Consider the following 10,862-nt stretch of genomic DNA (forward strand, 5'->3'; position numbering starts at 1 on the left):
GGACAAAGCTACCATCTCCTAATTAGACCCTCTACTTTCACTCTCTCCCCTCCTTTTTCATCTTCTTTGGAGAAGCTGGACTTTTCTCCTAAGTCTCAAATCAGTCTGTCTTCCTTGCTTACAACTCCCTAAGGGCTTCCTATTGCTCTCCCCCTTCTGGCCAGTGTCACCTCTTGGATACACCACAATATACCTTCTTCCTATTGGCTTGTTGGCCTTCACTTTTCTGCTTGGTGTCAGTCCTGTGAAAACAGGATCCCTGTCTGTCTTGTCGCCTCTGTATCCTTAGCACGAGACCTGAGCCTGGCACATAGTAAGTATTCAGTAAACAATAAGGACAAACAGAGATCTTTATCAGTGCACGTGCCTGAGACAGACCCAGCTGGATTCTGTCCCTGCTTGCCCTGGCCTATCATGGCTGTATTTCCAGGGCAGCCTGTTCCAGAAATCAAGGACTTTCTGATTCTTCTGAGGCAGTCTGACAATGCTGTGGCCAAGGGCTCTCTCTGAAGTCTAGCCCTGAGAAAACAAAGCAGCATTCTCTAGATCACTGTTCCTAATCTGAGCCCTGGGTCCTGGTTAGCAGCAGCACCAGCAAACATGCACACAAATGGTAAACAGCCCTGCTGTCCTGGTTGTATCTGGTGCTGCAGTTAGGTCATGCTGCTAGGAGAGCTGACATGTTCCTGTCTCACACCCCCAGACTGCAGCACTGTTTGGGCCTCCAGGGGGCTGTCTGAAGCCAACAGTTGAGATCAGCGTTGTCCTCAGCTTGGAGCCCAGAGACGCTTGGGAAGGCCTCCTTGCCAAACTGGTAGCCCGAGCATCCATCCTGGATCCCTACAGACAGATATTTGCTTCTATAAATCAGAAGTTTGGAGGCACTTCCTTGTCATTGTTGGTACCAGGACACAATTCCAAGAACCTTATTGCTGCTGCTTCCAGTGCAGGAGATGGTGACTGGTTTAGTCACAGACAGACTGTGCAGGCTACCAAGTGAGCCCTGACTGCCCAGGACCCTGAGAGTCAGGAGAGAGGCACAGGGTGTGGGAGGTGGCATAAAGATGTGTAAAACCAGAGAAAAAAAGCATAAGGTTTGACCCCCATTGTGGAAATATTGAGAACAAAAGTGAAAGAATGCATCCAAATGAAGAAATTTGTTTGTTTCTGATAAGACAGCTTTGCAGTGAACTTGGTGGTTTTTAATATTTTTATTTTATATAATAGGCATGTATTGGTTTGAAAGTAACTCAATAAAACAAACTTTAGTCATATACAAAAAAAGTTTCTTCTCTTTGCTCTTAGCTCAGAAAGCCTATACACTGAAGATGCTTCTTTCTAGAGGAAATGCATTTTGACTCAGCCTTTATATCTGATCCTGCTGTTAGTGTTCCTTTTAGAATATAAAACAATTAACTTTTCCTTTTTTTTTTTTTTTTGATCCAGTTACTCCCAATTCATTCTTACATTTCCTATGCATCAGGACTTAAGTAGAAATAGGAATCAATTCAAACCCTTTCCTTCCCCTTTGTATGGTTGGTCCACATGTAGGCTGTCTTGGGATCTGGCGTGTCTGATCACGCAATCTCCACATCACAAGGGCCGAGGGAGGTTTATGTCTTGGTTCCTCTTATGAGCCTGTCACTGTGCTGAGCACCACTATAGTGCAGCAAGCAGTAATACTCAGCCTCATCCTCAGGCTGTGCACCCGAAAGGGTCAGGGCAGCTTTGTCCCCAAGGAGGGAGCCTGAGAACCAGTCAGGTGTCCAGGGGTGTTTCTTGCTTGTATCATAAATCAGTGTCCTGGGGGCTTGGCCAGGCTTCTGCTGCAACCAGTAGGGATAATGATCACTGGTGACAGCTCCAGTGCTGGAGCCACAGGTGAAAGTGACTGTCCCTCCTGGGGACACAGTCAGTGAGGGCTCCTGAGTCACCACAGCCTGGGAATTGGACCCTGAAACAAAAAAAACAGACATATATTAGGAATTAGAAAGGGAGAAAAAGGGATCCCTTCAAAGGCTGGTATTTGAAATCTCTCTTAACCTGGGCAGCAAATGAGGAGGAACTGGAGGAGGAGCAGAGTCCAGGCCATGGTGCTGATATTGGAAGGGACCCCTGGCGCCAGAGCTGGGGCTGGATTCTGATGGCTCTTTATCTCCTATTGAGCTCTCTGCATGGAGGGGGTGTGTTGTGTGCTGCTTTATGCAAATCTTTATTGCCTTTATCACCACCTGGGTCCACAGCCCTGAGAGCAGCTACACTGTGAGGGGCCAGCCCAGGGTGGCTGTGTGCTGTGGATTTGTCCTGGGGGAGGAAGCACTGCTCTAACATTTACATGAGTCAGTGAGCATCTGTGCAGGGTTCAATAAGTTTGAACCTCTTGAGCTTCTTACAATCCAAGAGACCCAGACCGCCCCCTGGTGGCTTTCCCGGACTGAGAATGCGTGGTGTTTCTCTTGTTTAACAAATAACTATTGATTTATCTTTGGACATGCCACAATATTTCCCAGGCCAATTCATACCCATGAATTGTCTATTCTTTGCTCATTCCTATTTGTACTACTTTCTCTTGCTGTTGCTGAAATCCTGCCCCTGTGACTCTAATGCAATTTTAGTGCTACACATGGTGTTCGTTGTTATCTGAATGGTTTGAATGATGAAATAATTGTTTTAATGACCTACCGACTTTTTGAAACTACTTGCATTGAGCCTCATAGTGGATAAACAGCTCATTTATGTGAGACTTTTTAAAATAATTTTCTTTAGAAAATTTTTTAAAAGAAAATGACCAAAGGTTGAAGATTGAAGTTTTCTTGTCAAGTCAGTGGAAACTCAAGTGAGCCATGAGGATCATCAGCAAGGTCTACGTAACAACCCCACTCTCACCCACCCCACCACTCAAAATTGTTCTGGACACCAAGCCTGGGTGAGCTTTGCTGGTTGGCAATGCTTCCTACATAGAATCACACATTGTTGCCGGCAGAATGCAGCATTGTCTATTACTCCACTGGGAGAGGACAAATGGATGCTTGTGCTTGGAATTCTCCTGAACTCTGCCCATGTGTCTCTTTCCTTGAATTATTTTAATCTGTATTATTTCACTGTAGAAAAATCATATTAATGAATGTCACAGTTTTCAGTGAGTTATGTGAGTCCTTCTAGGGACTCATAAGAAGTGAAGGGCTGTTAGGGGTCCCTGAGCTGAAAATTAGCTTTGGAATTGAGAGTGCTCTTTGGAATCCTCAGACCTCCCTGGTTCCAATCTCGCATTATTCTTTTTTTAACTTCAAAACAAATTTTATTTAGAAAGAGTCTTTCATTTTGTTGATGATGCAAGCAAGCTTCTTTCACAATTACACTTCTAGAGATCTAGTAATTTCAGAGATCTAAGTCTTCAAAGGTATGTTTTAAAATTAATAACAAAACCAAATCCATACCGACAGGAAATCACTTTTTGCTTGGTTTGGAAGGGACAGCCATTGATACCAGGTGTTCTCAGAAACGGGCTCACCACTTCCTTGGAAAACAGATAACATGGAATCAGTGTCCACAGAAGGAAATGTCTTTAAATATGTTCGTTATTAGGACAAGATTATTTATTCCTGGAAAATGCAGTAAGATAAAAAGTCCCAGCTGGCAAGGTATGCAGTACAGCACCAGTTTTACAGAGGGATTACAAGATCTTGGGATCAGTAGCTATTGGCTTATGGCACGCAAAATAAGAGCAGTCAATGGAAGTGGAAGAAGAATGATGATGAGCAGGGACTCTCTCCCAGTCTTATTCAGCCTTTTAACTTGCTAAATGGATAGGCTATGTTCTGGAGCATCTTTGGGAAAACACTTGAGACAGTTCAAAAAACAACAACATCTACAAAAGCCGTCCAGTATCATTCCCCAGAAAGTGCATATTTGAAAAGAAAGAGGGAACTGTTCAGGGTTCCCGTGGAGGATTGTGCCTCCACCCACTCCTGTCTCCAGGAGATACAAGACATCAGCCAGAGTGTGCTCTACCACAGCATCCCAGCCCATGTCACTCATAGGGGAGTGAGATCCTTTGGAGGACACTTGCAGCACAGTCCAAAGTTAATGCAAACCATGCAGCTGTTTTCCCGTGAGATGGCTGGAAATCAACCCCCTCAAAAATACCCTTTTATGCAACATATTAACTGACATTATTTTTATAAAATATTATTTTACTGTGCAGAATCTGTTTTAGGCTCTTCTGTACTTTATCCAAAATGTCTTTTTCCTCAAAATACAAATAATTCTTGTATTTTATCAAAGCCTTATCTTTGTAAGTATCAGGCAATAACTTGGCTGTCTCTGTGTTTTCAGGAAGATTCATATAAAATCCCAGGACACGTCCTCATCCATAGCTAGAAGAGTATTATTTGCCAGTGGACAGGTGGAACTTGGTTCCCTTTTGCTCTGCCAAGAATACCTAAGTTTATCATAACCTAAGGGAGATTGATGTTTACCTTAGGGCTGAGACCAACTCCATTGGCAGTGGTGTGTGGTGACAACTCATCCTTGATGATTTCAAAGTACCAGGTCCCTTTCCATACCCCATGAGAGGCCTGCATCATAGAGTAGCCCTTCTTTCCAACCACAGCCAGCCAGCTGGTCATTGGAGATCTTTACCTGGAGAGCTCAATCATGTTAGACTAACAAAACCTGTTCACAGAAACAGGCTCTGTAGAGGTCTTCAGGAATAACTTCTCCTGCCTAGCAGTCTTCAACCTTCTGAGGACCTAGGGTGTGTGGATCAGGCTCGGTTGGAATATACCAATAGCCATCTTTGTTAAATGGGTGTTTTAAAAGGTGTAAGGGGCAAGACACTGAGAAGAAAACAAAGGGTCACTCTGGGCCTTCTTGGTGGTCTCTGGGATCTCATCTTGCTGTTTGCACTGAGCTCCTCTTCCTCTTTTCTGCTGCTTCCTGTTCATTGCCCCATTCAGATTCCCACTCATAGACAGGGCACTGCTTTGCTTTTGGTTGTCATAAACAGGATCAGTTTTACCAAAGTTCTGATCCAAAAGTCCAAATCTTGGGCAATCTTCTTTCAGGTCTTTACTCCCTGGATCCAGGTGGTCCTTTACCAAGAATAAATCTCTCTCTTTACTTGTTGTTTTAACAATGTTATTCAGCCTAGTCATTTTCCCAGGTGTCTGAATGGTCATCATGCACTCCCAGTATTTATCAATAAATGGTATAACATTCATCCTGTTTTCGGGACTGCCATGCCAGGTTAACCAAAGCACTATGACAACTGTAGTTGGTCATGAAAGGTAGACAGGATGACATGTCTTTGCCAGATATATCAACTATGAGCCATTTTCATAGGACAGCAGATGCCCCTCTCCAGCTGGAGAGGCTGCTACCACTGCCACCAGATTCATCTCCCCTTCTTTGGCCATGGTTGCACTAGCGGCTGCTCCTGGACTGGGTCAGGCACCCACCGCTACCGTCATGGCCATTCTCACACTTTCTCATGTTATTTTATGTCACCTGTAATGAGGCACCTCCAACTCTATTGGTCTGTTAGGATGCTGTGGGGCTGGCACAGCAGGAAGGGCATCCTGGCTACTCAGGCACACTCTCCTAGTCCTGTATATCTTTATTGTTCTTGTAAGTAGAGAAACTGCACCAAATATAAATCTTTTTGGTTTTGACAGTGGTAAATTATTCAAACACAAAATACATATTTTAACCATTTTCAGGCATACGCTTCAGTGTCATTAAGTAAAGTAATACTGTTGTACAACGACAGTACCACCATTCACCTCCAGGAATTTTTCATCCTCCCAAACCAAAACTTCATGCCTGGAAAACATCATTCTACTTCTTGTCTCTATGGATTTCACTACTCTAGGTACCTCATATAAGAGCAAACAAAGAACATTTGTCCTTTTGAACCAGCTTATTTCTGCTGGCATGATGTCTTTAGGGTTCATCCATGCCATCGCATGGGTCAGAACTTTCTTTTTAAGGTTGGATACTATTCCCTTGCGTGTGTATACTATATCCCGTTTATCCATTAGATGACACTTGGGCTACCTCCGCCTTTTAGCTATTGTGAATGATGCTGCTATGAACAAGGGTGTACAATTTTCTCTCGAGATCCTGCTTTCAATTCTTTGAGGCACATGCCCAGAAGTGAAAATTCTGATAAAATGGTAATTCTGTATTTAGTTTTCTGAGGAACTGTCATCAAGGCCACCACAGTGGATGCATCATTTTATAGTCCCTCCAGCAATGCATAACAGTTATAATTTCTATGTATCTTTGCTAGAACTTATTATTTTCTATTATTTGGGTAAAGCCATCTTAATGGGTGTGGGTCCTGATTTTGTTTTGGGTTGTTTCCCGTTTGCTCAAGTATTGAAATGTAAGACATTTTCTTTCTTTCTTTCTTTCTTTCTTTCTTTCTTTCTTTCTTTCTTTCTTTCTTTCTTTCTTTCTTTCTTTCTTTCTTCTTCCTTCCTTCCTTCCTTCCTTTTCTTTCTTTCTTTTCCTTCCTCCTTTCTGTCTTTCTTTCTTTCCTTTCTTCTTTCATCTCTCTCTCTCTCTTTGTAGAGACAGAGTCTTGCTTTGTTGCCCAGGCTGGTCTTGAACTCTTGACCACAAGCAATCCTATCGCCTCAGCCTCTCAAAGTACTAGGATTATATGCATGAGTCACCATGCCCAGCCATGAGATAATTTTACATGGTGATTTTTGTATTCGGAAACACTACCGAATACATTGAATCATTCTGACAAAGTTTTCTTTTGTGGGACTCTTAGGGGTATTCTACATATGACATTAAATCAAATGAAAACGGAGATAATTTTACTTTCTATTTCTAATTTTTATTTGGTTTCTTTCTCTTGCCTAATTACTCTGGCTAGGTCTTCCATTTCTGTTTTTAGTAGAAGCGGTGAAAATGTGCATTGTTGCTTTGTTCCTGATAGATATTACAAAAACACATCTTTGGTCTTTCAGATTGCATATGATGTTAGTTGTAGGATTTTCATAGATGGCCTTTACTATGTTGAGGAACTTTCCTTCTATTCATAGTTTGTTGAGTGTTTTTACCATGAAAGGGTGTGGAGTTTTGGGAAATGATTTTCTGTAGCCAGGGCCTTACTACATTATATCTGGAAAAGCAACTCTGCTTCACACCCACCCCTACCCCCTCCACTATATGCCTGGTGTTAGAGAGGAATAAATATCTTGTGTCTTCCAGGGAAAAAGGGTCAGTTCATCAGAAACACAGCAGTGGTCACCTGTGTAAGGGGATGGGGGAGCAGGATAGGCCCTCACAGGTACAACTGTGGACTCTGCTCCAAGCCATAGTAGCTGTTACATCTCTGTAGATGTTGACTGAAATGGAGCTACCCCTGCCTCCCTAGACTCAGACATGGGCAAAGGATCCAGGGAAAACAGAGGCATGAACCAGAATCAGAAGCAATAAGGTGAGGGGACTAGGCTCAGGCTCCTGTGAGTAGCTTGGGGTGACTGTTATATCAAGTGCCCCATTTGTCCCAGAGTTGGTGGCTGTGTTGATGAGTCTCTCAAAGAAGCCAGTTTCTCCCTCACTCTGCCTACCTGCTGCTGATGGCCCCTCTTCTCCTGTAGATTGATCAGGAATGACTCCTTCATAACTCCCAAATTTAGGAGACAAGCTAGACTTCTATCGGTGGCCCCAGAGTGTCCATTAATGGGTTTTAGATGAAAGGAAAGGGTGTGCAATGGTTTCTTCATGCAAATCAGTCCCCTCCTCTTGTCTGCCAGCCGCTTCATAGAACCTCAGTCCAGACAGTCACCAGAATACATGTCCCAGGTGGAGTGGAGAAGGCCAGGTTGGCTGAATCTGGTTCCCTGTAAGGACACAGCTGCTGAGCCCAGTGAGAAGTGAGCAGATGATACAGGGTCACAGGAGGATGGCTTCCCAGTTGTTCTTACCTGTAGATGCCTCAAGGACAAGCCTACAGCACCCAGTGCTGCCCCAGTCCTAGACCTACTGAGCCCTTCAGTATCTCTCTGCCTTTGTCTCTTTCTTCTGCACCAAAGATATGACTGTGAGGGCCCTTGTTAAGCTGCATTTGTACTCACTGCTCTGTGCAGAATTCCTGTAGCATAACATATCTGTCTGGTTCATGCTGCTATTTTTAGTAAAGTCCTGGGATCTTAGTCTCACTGAAGGAGATTCTCTGATAGACATCAGAACAGAGAGCCCTGTTTGGTGAAGGGAAGCCACTAGAAATGCCAGGCTATGGCCAGAGATGCCTCCTTCTTCCCCACTCAGGAGTGTGGCCCCTTTTCAGACTCCCAAGTCCTGTCCTGGAAGCTCTGGGCTCTCAGGGTTGGTCTCCCCCTACTCTCAGCCCACCCACCTTCAGCATCAAAAGGACCTTGGAGTTTGGTGTCTCACTGGACAAAAGGAGAGCCATGCTGAGCTCTTCTATTTCTTACTTAATTACCCCTGGCATAAGCCCCACTGTGTGGGGACTAAGTAGTCAGTCCCCTTGCATCTGGTTTTGAAAGACTTATGAGGTCCCTCATCCAGAACTCTGGCTGCAGCAACCCCAATGGAGGTCTTGAGTCTACAGACTTGAAGAATAATAGAAACAAGAATTAGGGAAGTGAGTAGGCTTTATTGATTGGGAATCTTATATCATGTATTTCGTACTAACTGCCATGCTTTCTTGAGGGTAGCTGTGTTAGAGAAGCTCTGTCTTTGAGGTTCATCTCATAGAACTGACATCAGTAAGGGGAGGCCAGCCCCAATGCTGCCTCTTCGAGACTTTGAACCCTGTGAGGAGTTGGTAGATAAACTACAGGGCACACAGGTAAGTTTGTATTTCAATTTAACTATATCATGTGGGAAATACATATACAAATTCCTCGTCATTGTTTTACTGAATTCAAATTTAACTGACCTCCAGTGTTTTTGTTTGATAAATTGCAGAATCCTACCTCCAGGCCACAAGCACTCCCTCTCTAACAAGGGCTTACTGCACGAAAAGCAATCACAAAGCTGTTGTCAGGATTCAATGAGGTCACACTCTCAGGAATTAAAAAGCTGTTGGTCAATAGTAAGGAGGCAGCTGTACTAAATCTTGATACAACCTATGAAAACCTCTAGGATACAGCAAAGGAGGTGCTAAGAGAAAAGTTTAGCATTAAATACTTACATCAAAAATCCAGAAAGAGCACAAACAGACAATCTAAAGTCACACCTCATGGAACTGGAGGATCAAGAACAATGCAAACCCAAACTCAGAAGAAGAAAAGAAATAACAAAGATTAGACCAGAACTAAATAAAATTGAAACAAAAAACAATACAAAAGATAATATGCACATAAACTGAAAAACCTAGAGAAGATGGATAAATATCTGAACACACGCAACCCTCCTAGATTAAACCAGGAAGATATAGAAACTCTGAACAGACCAATAACAAGCAGTGAGATTGAAATAATAATTTTAAAAAGTCAACCCCCAGAAAAAGTCCAGGACCAGACAGATTCCCATTTGAATTCTATCAGACATTGAAAGAAGATTTGGTACCTAGTCTATGACAGTAATTGTGATGGTGAATATTGAGTGTCAACTTTATAGGATTGAAGGATGCAAAGTATTGATCCTGGGTGTGTCTGTGGGGGTTTTGCCAAAGAGATTAACATTTGTGTCAGTGAGATGGGAAAGGCAGACCCGCCCTTAATCTTGGTGTACACAAGCTAATCAGCTGCCATCATGGCTAGAATATAAGCAGACAGAAAAATGTGAGACACTAGCTTAGTCTCCCAGCCTACATGATTCTCCTGTGCTGGATGCTTCCTGCCTTTGAACATCGGACTCCAAGCTCTTCAGTTTTGGAACATGGACTGGCTTTCCTTTCTCCTCAGCCTGCAGATGGCCTATTGTGTGACTTGTGATCATGTGAGCTAATACTTAATAAACTCGTATATATATGAGTTTTTTAAATATATATATATATATATATATATATATTCCATTAGTTCTGTCCCTCTGGAGAATACTGACTAATACACTAATCCACATGCTCAATAATAAGTGGGAGATAAGCTATGAGAACACAAAGGCATAACAATGATACAATGGACTTTGGGGTCTTGGAAGAAACGGTAGAAGCCAGATGAGGGATAAAAGACTACTCACTGGGTACACTGTACGCTGCTTGGGTGATGAGTGCACCAGTAGTATCTTAGAAATCACAACTAAAGAGGTTGTTTATGTAACCAAAGACCACCGGTTCGCTAAAAACCAATTAAAATAAAAAAATTAATAATTAAAGAGAATAAAACCACTAAAATCCTTAAAAACCCAAATAAATGAATAAGTAAATAAATAGAATATGAGAACGTCTTCCAGTATAGAGAGAACCAGAGGTAAGAGATGAAGAAGCAAGAATCCCAACAAGACATCACAGACTCTCCTGTCACCTTAGATGAACACAACTCCAAGGGTTTCATTTTGATGGATGATAAATTCAAACTTTAAAATAAACAAAATCAGGAATAATCAACCTAACAGCCCTCAAAGGTAGTAATGAGCCCTCTATGGGATGGGTGCAATTCAGTGAGAACAGGAAGAATCTCAAAAGGAGTTTGCAGTGTGAAAAAAGCCAGAACGAATGGGAAGTAATGTTTGATAACATTGATACATTCCAAAAAATGGAAAGCAAACAATAGTGACAGAGGCAGATCTGTGGCTGCACAGGAGAGCGCTCGGGAAGGGAGGGAGGGAGATGACAAGGGGTCATGAGGGGTTGCTGGGGTTGGTCACAGGTTGCATAGCTGCGTGTTGGTGGTGATGTATTCAAGGATCAAAAAAAGTCAACATTTGTCTAATTT

At 42.8% G+C, this 10,862-nt stretch overlaps 1 pseudogene; it reads right to left on the bottom strand.

Moving 5' to 3' along the window:
• Positions 1-1,423: 1,423 nt before the first annotated feature.
• LOC129023701 (set1/Ash2 histone methyltransferase complex subunit ASH2-like) lies at positions 1,424-5,222 on the bottom strand (annotated as a pseudogene).
• Between the last annotated feature and the right edge of the window lie 5,640 nt (positions 5,223-10,862).

Source organism: Pongo pygmaeus, chromosome 23, assembly GCF_028885625.2.
Source record: "Pongo pygmaeus isolate AG05252 chromosome 23, NHGRI_mPonPyg2-v2.0_pri, whole genome shotgun sequence".
NCBI classification, from domain to species: Eukaryota; Metazoa; Chordata; class Mammalia; order Primates; family Hominidae; genus Pongo; species Pongo pygmaeus.